Source organism: Rutidosis leptorrhynchoides, chromosome 8, assembly GCF_046630445.1.
Source record: "Rutidosis leptorrhynchoides isolate AG116_Rl617_1_P2 chromosome 8, CSIRO_AGI_Rlap_v1, whole genome shotgun sequence".
NCBI lineage: Eukaryota > Viridiplantae > Streptophyta > Magnoliopsida > Asterales > Asteraceae > Rutidosis > Rutidosis leptorrhynchoides.
The window spans coordinates 194754914-194765889 of record NC_092340.1 but is presented as its reverse complement, the minus strand read 5'-3'; the positions used below and the strand labels follow the sequence as shown (position 1 = coordinate 194765889).

The 10976-nt window shown below is 32.7% G+C and overlaps 1 non-coding gene across 1 annotated transcript; it reads left to right on the top strand.

The window, feature by feature from the left end:
- The first annotated feature begins 6844 nt into the window (after positions 1-6844).
- LOC139865363 (small nucleolar RNA R71) lies at positions 6845-6951 on the top strand. The gene has a single exon (XR_011764888.1). It is a non-coding gene; the product is annotated as a small nucleolar RNA R71 (small nucleolar RNA).
- Positions 6952-10976: the final 4025 nt, after the last annotated feature.

Sequence of the window (10976 nt, the reverse complement as noted above, 5' to 3'; positions counted from 1 at the left end):
GTTTAGGATCAATGTTTGAATCATTTAGCTACCTAAACATGTTACACTACTTAATTTAGCAATAATTAATGACAAAAATTGGCCATAAACTGTTTATATCAAAAAGCCCCAAATTGCGCAAGAACACAAACCCTAGATTTCTAAAATTTTTGAAGTTTTTGGCTTCAAATCATGTTAAATAGCATCAATTTAGGTTATACATGAATAAAATACTAACAATTTAAAACTAATTACACTAGAAATTTACAAAATTGCATTAGGTAAAATATTGGTAATTATCACAAAAACTAGGAAATTTTAGAGTTTAGGGGTGTAATTTTTACCTTTTGTTGAAGAATCCGAACCTAGGCATGATTATAGCAAGAAATTTGACGAATTACGGTGAAAAATGGTGATTTTTGGTGAGGATTTGAATGTGTTGTGTGTGTGTTGGTGTGAGACAGAACAGCTCACTGAGCTTTTGTTTCTGGCCTGGAATCCAGCTCCATGCGATCGCATGGAGTTACAGTTCAAAACCCATGCGATCGCATGGGTCTGGTATATTTTTTATTTTTTTATATATAAAACCTTACACTTTTTAAAACATATAATTAAATTAAATTTTAAAAATTTGTTTCTTTTTAGGATAAGGGCATTTCGGAACGATGTCCTAGTCCGTCCCTCGACAAAATTTTAAAATTTGTCAATTCAAAGCGCGGTTTTTAAAAGTAAAGATTTTTGGGTTTTTTAATGTTTTTGGTATACCTTAATTCAATAAGATTAAAAATAATGATAATGAAAGTTCTCGTCTCTCCCTTGGGTAAAGCAATTTTGGTTTAATGACCTAGTCTTCAACTTACGACGAATTTTAAAAATCATTTTTTTAACTTAACGAAATAAAGTAAATTTTTGGTTTTTAAATTCACACCAAACTTTAATTTAAAATGCATAAAATTAATAATTTATATTAAAAATTCACACCAAACTTTTAATTATATTTTTGTTTTTATACATACAAACTTATATTAAAAATATTAATTTTTCAAATATTTACAATTTTAAATATATGGATTTTTTTAAAAGAAGTTTACAATATTAATTTAATATTAATTTTAAAAACAAAGTAAAAATTAAAAATCTTTTTGGTCTTTTATCCCACTTTAATCAATCAAATATTATCAAAAATATACGCCCCTCTTTTCGGTAAAGTAATTTCGGTTCCATAACCTAGTTTAACTCATGACGAATTTTTGAAATATTTTGAGTTCATTGATTAAAGATATTTATACCTTAAGAATAAACGGTAAATTTCGCAGTGATGTAATAAATTTTTGCATGATATCAATAATTTCGGTTACGCATACCTAATTTTACTGAATACCAATTTAATACTTTATAGCGAACGATTTAGCGTTTATTATCAAAAGGTTCAAAATAATAAAAATAAAAATAAAAACTGTACATACTTACCAGTGAAATAGAATTCTCAGTGACCTGTTTTAGCCCACTCATAAGATAGTCGGACTAATTGGTTTTCCATAGCTACATAGGCGTAACCTCGAGCATTCAACATTTTTTCTTCGAAACATATGAACGGTCCATCTCTGCATAAAGTAACGAATTCGGTATTGGAATATGTCTGATTCGTCGAGCATTTTCCTTCGTGTGACCATTTTTCGTATTTGTGACATCTTTCAAGGTGTCGTGCTCTTCTTTTCGCTGCGGATTTTGATTTTCTTTTACCAAAATGTAACTTATTATTTTCGTTTCTGGATTCTTTTCTTACTCCGTCCAATTTGCCTCTGATTAATGATACTATTTCACTTGGAAGGGTGTCATTATTACGTTTAGTGATCAAAGCGTGTAGCATTAGACCATGGTTTAGTTCACAGGAAGTCTTCATCTCGTAAATCCTAAAAAAAATAAAAATTCAGAATGGGGGGAGAAGACTAGTTCTTTAGGGTCTGCTAGGGAAAGACCATTCGGATTCCATTCTCGAGAACTACACGAAAATAGAAAATCTAACTCTAACAGAAATACATATTACCCTAAAATGATTCGAACCTCCCCACACTTAGTTAGCTGTGGTGTTGAAATTGTGATTAACTTCGTTGTCAACTTCCATCGGATCATGTACGTAATGGTTAACCCTGTGACCATTAACTTTAAATTCAATCCCATTTGAATTTATTAACTCTATTGTTCCGTATGGGAAAATTCTTTTGACTATAAATGGTCCAGACCATCTTGATTTCAATTTTCCAGGAAATAGCTTGAATCGTGAATTGAAAAGAAGAACTCTGTCTCCTTCTTTAAATTCTTTTGAACTTCTGATTCTTTTATCATGCCATTTCTTCGTTCTTTCTTTATAGATTAATGAATTTTCGTATGCTTCATGTCTCATTTCTTCTAATTCATTTAATTGACTTAACCGTAGACGTCCGGCTTCATGTAAATCAAGATTACATATCTTCAATGCCCAAAATGCTTTGTGTTCAATTTCTACTGGAAGATGACATGCTTTTCCGTAAACGAGTTTAAAAGGTGTGGTACCAATTGGAGTTTTGTAGGCTGTTCCAAAAGCCTAGAGTGCATCCTCCAATTTAATGGACCATTCCTTCGGATTTGATCCTACGGTTTTCTCTAGAATACGTTTTAAAGCTCGGTTGGTATTTTCAACTTGTCCACTTGTCTGTGGATGATAAGCAGTGGAGATTTTATGAGTTACTCCATATCTTTTGAGAACTTTCTCAAGTTGATTATTACAAAAATGAGTGCCCCGATCACTTATTAAAGCTTTCGGTGTTCCAAACCTGGCAAAAAGATGTTTTAAAAAGTTGACTACAACTCGTGCATCGTTAGTAGGGAGAGCTTGTGCTTCCGCCCATTTAGATACATAATCAATGGCAACGAGAATGTAGAGATTATTATGAGATTTTGGAAATGGACCCATAAAGTCAATACCCCAAACGTCAAATACTTCACATACTTGAATGACATTTTGTGGCATTTCATCACGTTGACTTATTTTTCCGGCCCTTTGACAAGCATCACCGGATTTGCAAAGAAGGTGTGCATCTTTGAAAATTGTATACCAATAGATTCCAGCATCGTAAACTTTTCTTGCTGTAAGTTGTGGCCCATAATGCCCTCCTGTTGGTCCTGTGTGACAATGGTTTAAGATTTGACTAGCTTCATTTCCGAATACACATCGGCGTATTATTCCATCGGGACAACTTTTAAACAAATGTGGATCTTCCCAGAAATAGTGTTTTATATCACTAAAGAATTTATTTCGTTTTTGGTACGATAATCCTTTTTCAAGGAATCCACATACTAAGTAGTTTGCATAGTCTGCAAACCATGGAATTTCATTATAATCTATCTTCAATAGATATTCATCAGGAAAGTTGTCTTGTATGGCCGATTCATTTAGAACTTCTAATTCGGGATTTTCAAGACAAGAAAGATGATCAGCGGTGAGATTTTCTGCTCCCTTTTTATCTCGGATTTCAATATCAAACTCTTGTAAGAGTAAGATCCAACGGATTAATCTTGGTTTGGCATCTTGTTTTGAAAATAGGTATCTAAGAGAAGAATGGTCAGTATAGACCACCGTTTTAGCTAGAACGAGATATGAACGAAATTTGTCAAAAGCAAAGACAATAGCAAGGAGTTCTTTCTCAGTAGTTGTGTAATTTGTTTATGCTCCTTGTAACGTCTTACTAGCATAATATATAGGTTGAAATCGTTTTTAAATCCTTTGTCCTAAAACGGCTCCCACTGCAAAATCACTTGCATCGCACATAAGTTCGAATGGTAGATTTCAATTTGGAGTTATCATAATCGGCGCATTAGTGAGTTTCTCTTTAAGAATATTAAAAGATTTGATACATTCATCTGAAAAGATGAATGGAGCATCCTTTTCTAGGAGTTTATTCATAGGAGTGACAATTTTAGAAAAATCTTTTATGAAGCGTCGGTAAAAACCGGCATGCCCTAGAAAACTCCTAACTCCTCTAACATTGGTGGGATGTGGAAGTTTAGCAATTATATCTACTTTAGCTCTATCCACTTCAATTCCTTCCTTTGAAATTTTATGACCAAGAACGATGCCTTCTTTAACCATGAAATGTCATTTCTCCCAATTAAGAACTAGATTTGATTGTTCGCATCTAATAAGCATTCGTTCAAGATTAACTAGACATGATTCAAATGTATCACCGAAGACTGAAAAGTCATCCATGAAAACTTCCATGCATTCTTCTATCATGTCGTGAAAAATCACCATCATGCACCTTTGAAAGGTTGCAGGGGCATTGCAAAGTCCAAATGGCATGCGTTTGTAAGCGAAAGTACCATAAGGGCACGTGAATGTGGTTTTCTCTTGGTCCTCGGGTGCTATTGGAATTTGAAAATATCCGGAAAAATCATCAAGAAAACAATAGTAACTATTTCCGGCTAATCTTTCTAACATTTGATCAATAAAAGGTAAGGGAAAGTGATCTTTTCTGGTGGCGTCATTTAATTTTCTATAATCAATACATACACGCCATCCCGTTACAGTCCTAGTAGGAATAAGCTCATTTTTTCATTTGTGATGACAGTCATGCCACCCTTCTTAGGTACGCATTGAACTGGGCTTACCCATGGACTATCAGAGATTGGATAAATTAAACCTGCATCTAGCAGTTTAATAATTTCTTTCTTAACAACATCTTGCATATTAGGATTTAGTCTTCGTTGGCATTGCACATACGTTTTATGACCTTCTTCCATAAGTATTTTATGTGTGCAATACGAAGGACTTATTCCTTCAAATTCATGAATCTTCCATGCAATAGCTGGTTTATGAGCTTTTAACACAGAAATGAGTTTAGATTTTTCATTTTCAATAAGAGAAGACGATATTATTATAGGTAATTCAGATTCACCATGTAAATAAGCATATTCCAAATGGTTTGGAAGTGGCTTTAACTCTAATGTCGGTGGTTTTTCTATCGATGATTTATATCGATATTTGTCTTCCTCTTTTAGCATTTGAATTTCTTCTGTTGTTGGTTCATATCCATTAGCCATAAGTGTAGCTAACATTTCAGCTTCATCAATTGGTTCAGTACCTTCTCCTAAAGAACATTCTCCTGTTCCTTGTAATTCTGGAAATTCTTCTAACAATTCTGCATGTGAATCTATAGTTTGAATATAATAACATGTATCATCTGCAGATTGCGGTTGTTGCATTGCTCTATCAACAGAAAAAGTAACACTCTCGTCCTCTATACTTAGGGTCCGTTTCTTACCAAACACGTCTATTATTGCTTTAGCCGTGTTTAAGAATGGTCTTCCTAATATGAGAGGAACTCGAGAATCTTTTTCCATGTCCAGAATAACAAAATCTACTGGAAATACTAAAGTACCAACTTTAACTAGCATGTTTTCCATTATCCCTCTAGGATATTTTACTGATCGATCGTCTAGTTGTATGCTTATTCGTGTTGGTTTCAATTCTCCAAGGTCTAGTTTAGCGTATAGTGAATATGGCATTAAATTTATACTAGCACCTAAATTTGCCAATGCTTCTATTGAACTAAGACTTCCTAGAAAACATGGAATTGTGAAACTTCCTGGATCTGAAAGTTTTTCTGGTATCTTATTCAACAGCACAGCAGAACAATTAGCATTCATTATAACAACTGAAAGTTCTTCCATTTTCTTTCTATTTATGATTAGATCTTTCAGAAATTTAGCATATCTTGGCATTCCTGATATCACATTAATGAAAGGAAGATTTACATTTATTTTTTTAAACATATCCAAAAATTTGGATTGCTCGGCTTCAAGTCTCTCTTTTCTCATTTTACTCGGGTAAGGAAGTGGTGGTTGGTATAGTTTAACATAAGGTTTAGCCTTAACTGTGTTATCTTTATTAACCTTTTCAACTACCGGTTCTATTTCATTATCTTGTTCAGATTGTGGTTCTTGTGGAGTAGGAATAGCATCATCAGAAATTACAGGTATTTCAGGTGGTTTAAGTGTGATACCACTTCTTGTGGTAATAGCTTTAGCTGTTTCATTCCGGGGGTTAGCATTTGTATCGCTAGGTAGACTTCCCGGTTTTCTTTCACCTATTAACCTTGCTAGGTTACTTACTTCTTGTTCCAAATTTTGAATAGAAGCTTGTTGATTTCTAAATGCTTGAGCATTTTGTTCATTGGTTTATTTCTGAGATGTGAAAAATGGAGTTTGAGATTCAACTAGCTTTGACATCATATCTTCTAAATTTGGCTTTTTATCATCGGTTTGTGGTGGTTTGTTTTGAAAATTAGGTCTTTGCTGATTGTAAGTATTGTTGGATACTTGTTGATTACTTGGACCTTGTTGGTTGTTGTATGGAACATTTTGGTTATAATTCTGGTTTTGATTGTAGATCGGTCTTGGCGGTTGATAATTATTCTGATAATTATTTCCAGGCCTTTGGTTTATGTATGAAACATTCTCTCTTTGTTCCATTGTTAGTTCAATACTGAGACAATCTTTTGTCAAATGTGGTCCTCCACACTGCTCACAACTAATTCGTATTGAGTGGATATCTTTAGTCATCTTTTCCATTCGTCTCTTGATAGCATCTATCTTTGCGGAAATGGAATCTAAGTCATGGCTAGAATCGGCTCTAGCTGCTTTAGATGATCTAACGATATCTTTTTCTTGGTGCCACTCATGTGAGTGGGAAGTAGTGTTATCAATAATTTTGTAAGCATCAGTTGATGTTTTCTTCATAATGGAACCACCAGCTGCTATATCGATGTCTTTCCTTGTAGTGACATCGCATCCTTGGTATAATATTTGTACTATTTGACAAGTGTCTAAACCATGTTGTGGACATCCTCTCAATAATTTTCCAAATCTTGTCCATGCTTCATATAGAGTTTCATTTGGCTTCTGTGTGAACGTAACAATTTCTCCTTGAAGTCTCACGGCTTTAGATGCCGGAAAGAAGTGTTTAAGAAATTTTTCAACTAAAACGTCCCATGTATCAATCGCCCATTCAGGTAACGATTCCAACTAATCTTTGGCTTCTCCCTTTAAAGTCCAGGGAAATAACATGAGATATATCTGTTCATCCTATACTTCTCGGATTTTAAATAGAGTGCAGATCCTATTAAATGTACGAAGATGTTCATTTGGATCTTCCTTTGGCGCACCACTAAATTGGCATTGATTAGTTACCATGTGTAGAATTTGTCCTTTGATTTCATAATCTGGCGCATTAATGTCAGGTTGAGTAATTGCGTGACCTTGGCCAGTGCGTTTAGCTCGCATTCGGTCTTCCATACTTAGAGGTTCCAGATTTTCCATGATTGAATTTGTTGAATCTGAATCACTAGAGGATTCTGATTTAATGGTTGGTTCCTCAACAATCTCTGTGTGAATGATTGGTGGTTCCGGAGGAAAGATTAATGGTTCAAGATCTATGAATTATCCCCGAATATTCTCCGGATTCTCAATTGTGAGGTCGGGTTCAAAAAATGGATTATCGGAAATTTGAATTGGAGTACTTGGTCGACTGGATGACGATTCTAAAGAAAAATCAACGGCGACAATATTTGCTAGATGTCTTGATCGAGTTACAGGTGGTGAACGTACAAAAGGTGGTGAACGTTTTGCTCGGTGCATTCACTGAATATCCTATTAGTTATAAAAGATAAAAATTATATAAGTTATCAAATTAATAGACTTTTCTGCTTTTGCCCACGTTTTGAATAGCCAATAGATGCTGCAGGGAGCCAGAACCCTTTAAATCGGAAGCTCACAACTCAGACACTAACAAATCCAACTATTACTACGAAGCAGAAAATTTGGATGTCTATCAATTTAACCGCTTAAAATAATTTTTCGTTGAAATTTAAAGAATTTTTAGATAAGAAATAGAAAAAATCTAAGTCCTAAAAACTAGATAGGTGAGAAATAAGAAAGAAAAAGAGCGCGTCGAAAAACGTCGAAAAATAAAAGGTCGAAAAATAATAAGCGTCGAAAAATAAAAATAAGAAAGTAGCGCGTCGAAACTTAAAAAGGAACTAAAAACTAAGAATTAAAAGTTACGTCTAAAAATATTAAAGCTTAGAGAAATACTATATCCAAAACAGCAATAACTTAAAAAGGTATTAAAATATAAAAATGGCGTCGCAAAATTCTAAAGCACCTAAATCTTAGTCTAAAGAAAAAGCACTTAAGGGATTTTACGGCAAAGCCTAAAAATCTAGAAATAAAAAAATAACTAAGGCAAAAACTATGAATTAAAACTAAATACGAGCGAAAAATACAAATATTACGCTAAAACAAACAAAAAGATACAAAATATAAAAATAAAACTTAAAGTGGTAAAAAGTACAATTTTATAAAAATATTATTTTTATATTATTTATTTTATAAAACTATTAATTTTATAATTTATTAAAACTTATTAAACTTAAAATACAAATTAATTAAAACTAAACTAAATTAATTAATAACTAAACCCTAATTAGGGTTTTTAATTAATAATAATAATAATAATAATAATAATAATAAAACCCTAAACTGGTCGAACTAGGTTTCAGACCTGTCCAGTCAACTCATGCGATCACATGAGTTTTCTGTTATGGAGCCATGCGATCGCATGGGCTTTGGATCCGGGCCAAATACTGGGCTGCTACAGTGTAGTGGCCCGAATGTTTATATATATATATATATATATATATATATATATATATATATATATATATATATATATATATATATATATATATATATATATATATATATATATATATATATATATATATATTTTTATATAGCGTTGCGCTTCCGGCGTTTAAGCAAGAATGTCCCCGGCAGCGGCGCCAAAAATACTTGATGTTATGCGAGGGGTATATGAAATAGTATTAATTTTACAACGAAATACTATTAAATACAATACAATTTTACACAAGATATTTATTTATTTATAGAATGGATATACCTAAACCTTGCTACAACATTTATAGGCAGTGTACCTAATCGTACAGTAGTGTAGTTTTTAGTAAGTCCGGTTCGTTCCACAGAGATCTTTTAAACAAGCTTAACGCTATATATTTAAAAATTATATTTGTAAAAATACAAAAATATATATAAGTAGTATTATTATAAAAGGGGGTTTTTACCATTTAATGACCGGTTTGTCGATTTTAAAACCTTAGTCGCAGTTAAAACCTAATGTAAAATATTAAATAAATAAAAGACTTAATTTAAAGCGTAAAGTAAATAACGATAATGAAATTACGATAAATAAAAGTGCGATAAAATAAAATTGCGATAATTAAAGATAACGATAAATAAAAGTGCAATTAAATAAAATGACAATAAATAAAAGTACGATAATTAAAAGTGCAATTAAATATGAAATATATAAATTATGCTTATTTAAACCTTCGTAATCATGATGTTTGACGTGTTGATTTTAGTTTTATTACCATGGGTTAATTGTCCTTTGTCCTGGATTATTCGATATGTCCATACGGATTTGTCCATAATAGTCCATCAGTCATAATCATAAAGTGCGAAAGTCTTCGTCAAATTATTCTTATTCCCGAAGTCAAATATTCCAACTAATTGGGGATTCGAATTGTAACAAGGTCTTAATACTTTGTTTAATGAATACACCAGGTTATCGACTGCGTGGAAACCAAGGTTTTACTACTTTGTTAACAATTACACCAATTACCCTTGAATGTAATCCACCCATGTTTCAACAAGTCTATTAACTATTAATCCAGTTCCGTGTCCGGTAAAATGAACAATTATTGGTATTTATATATATACCGCCCACCGTACCCAGTCAAGCGTATGTGGTTATATATAAATACATCAAATTATAAGTCTATATATTAAATCAACGAGGTATCATTTAGTTAATATAAAATCCATTAATAGCCTATAGTCTAATTTCCACAGTTGTCGTTCTTTTATCCAAACCCCAATTATGGTCCAAAGCCCAATTACCCAATTTTAGTATTTAGCCCAACATCACGATTACTTCTGCATTAAAGAAGCATAATAATAACTTAGCTATGAGACATTAATTTAAAAATAACATTAACCATAACTTACAGTGATTAAAAATAGCGTAGCATTACACGGACAGAATTTCGACTTACACCCTTACAACATTCACTAACATACCCTTATTATTAGAATTTAAAATTAAAATTAAAATTATAATATAAATATAAATATATATACGTGAGTGAGATAGAGAGATGGATATATGTTTTTATTTCGTTCGACAAACTGTCTTTTTATAGCAATGTGGCCTGGATTTCAGGGCCATGCGATCGCATGGCTTTTGTGCCTCCAGGCCATGCGATCGCATGGTGGTAGGTATCAGCTCACACTTCTTTGTTTTCTTGTTTGTCGACGTTTATAATATATAATATAATATATAAATAATTTATATAATTATTTAAATATTATATTATATTCTTGTGCATAGTTGACTCATAATTTTTAGTCCGTTGCGTCGAGCGTTGAGAGTTGACTTTGGTCCCGGTTCCGGTTTTTCGAACGTCCTTGCGTATAATTTAATATCTTGTATTTTGCATTTCGCGTCTTGTACTCTTGTAATTTTGAGACGTTTCTTATCAATAATTGGAACCACTTTGATTGTATTTTGTACTTTTGAGCTTTTTGGTCGTTTGCATCTTCAATTCGTCGAATCTGTCTTTTGTCTTCACCTTTTATTATTTAAACGAATATTACTTGTAAATAGAACAATTGCATCTAAAAGCTTGTCTTTCTTGAGGGATAATGCTATGAAATATATGTTCGTTTTTAGCATTATCAATATTATATTTATATATTAAAAACCGTCGGCAAGCTAGGATCCAAATTGTGTGAGCTGGAAATCGAACCTCCGCACTCACGGAGCTGTGATGCACAAAAGCTCCGCACTCGCGGAGCTGTACAGTGAAACGTTGGCCTAT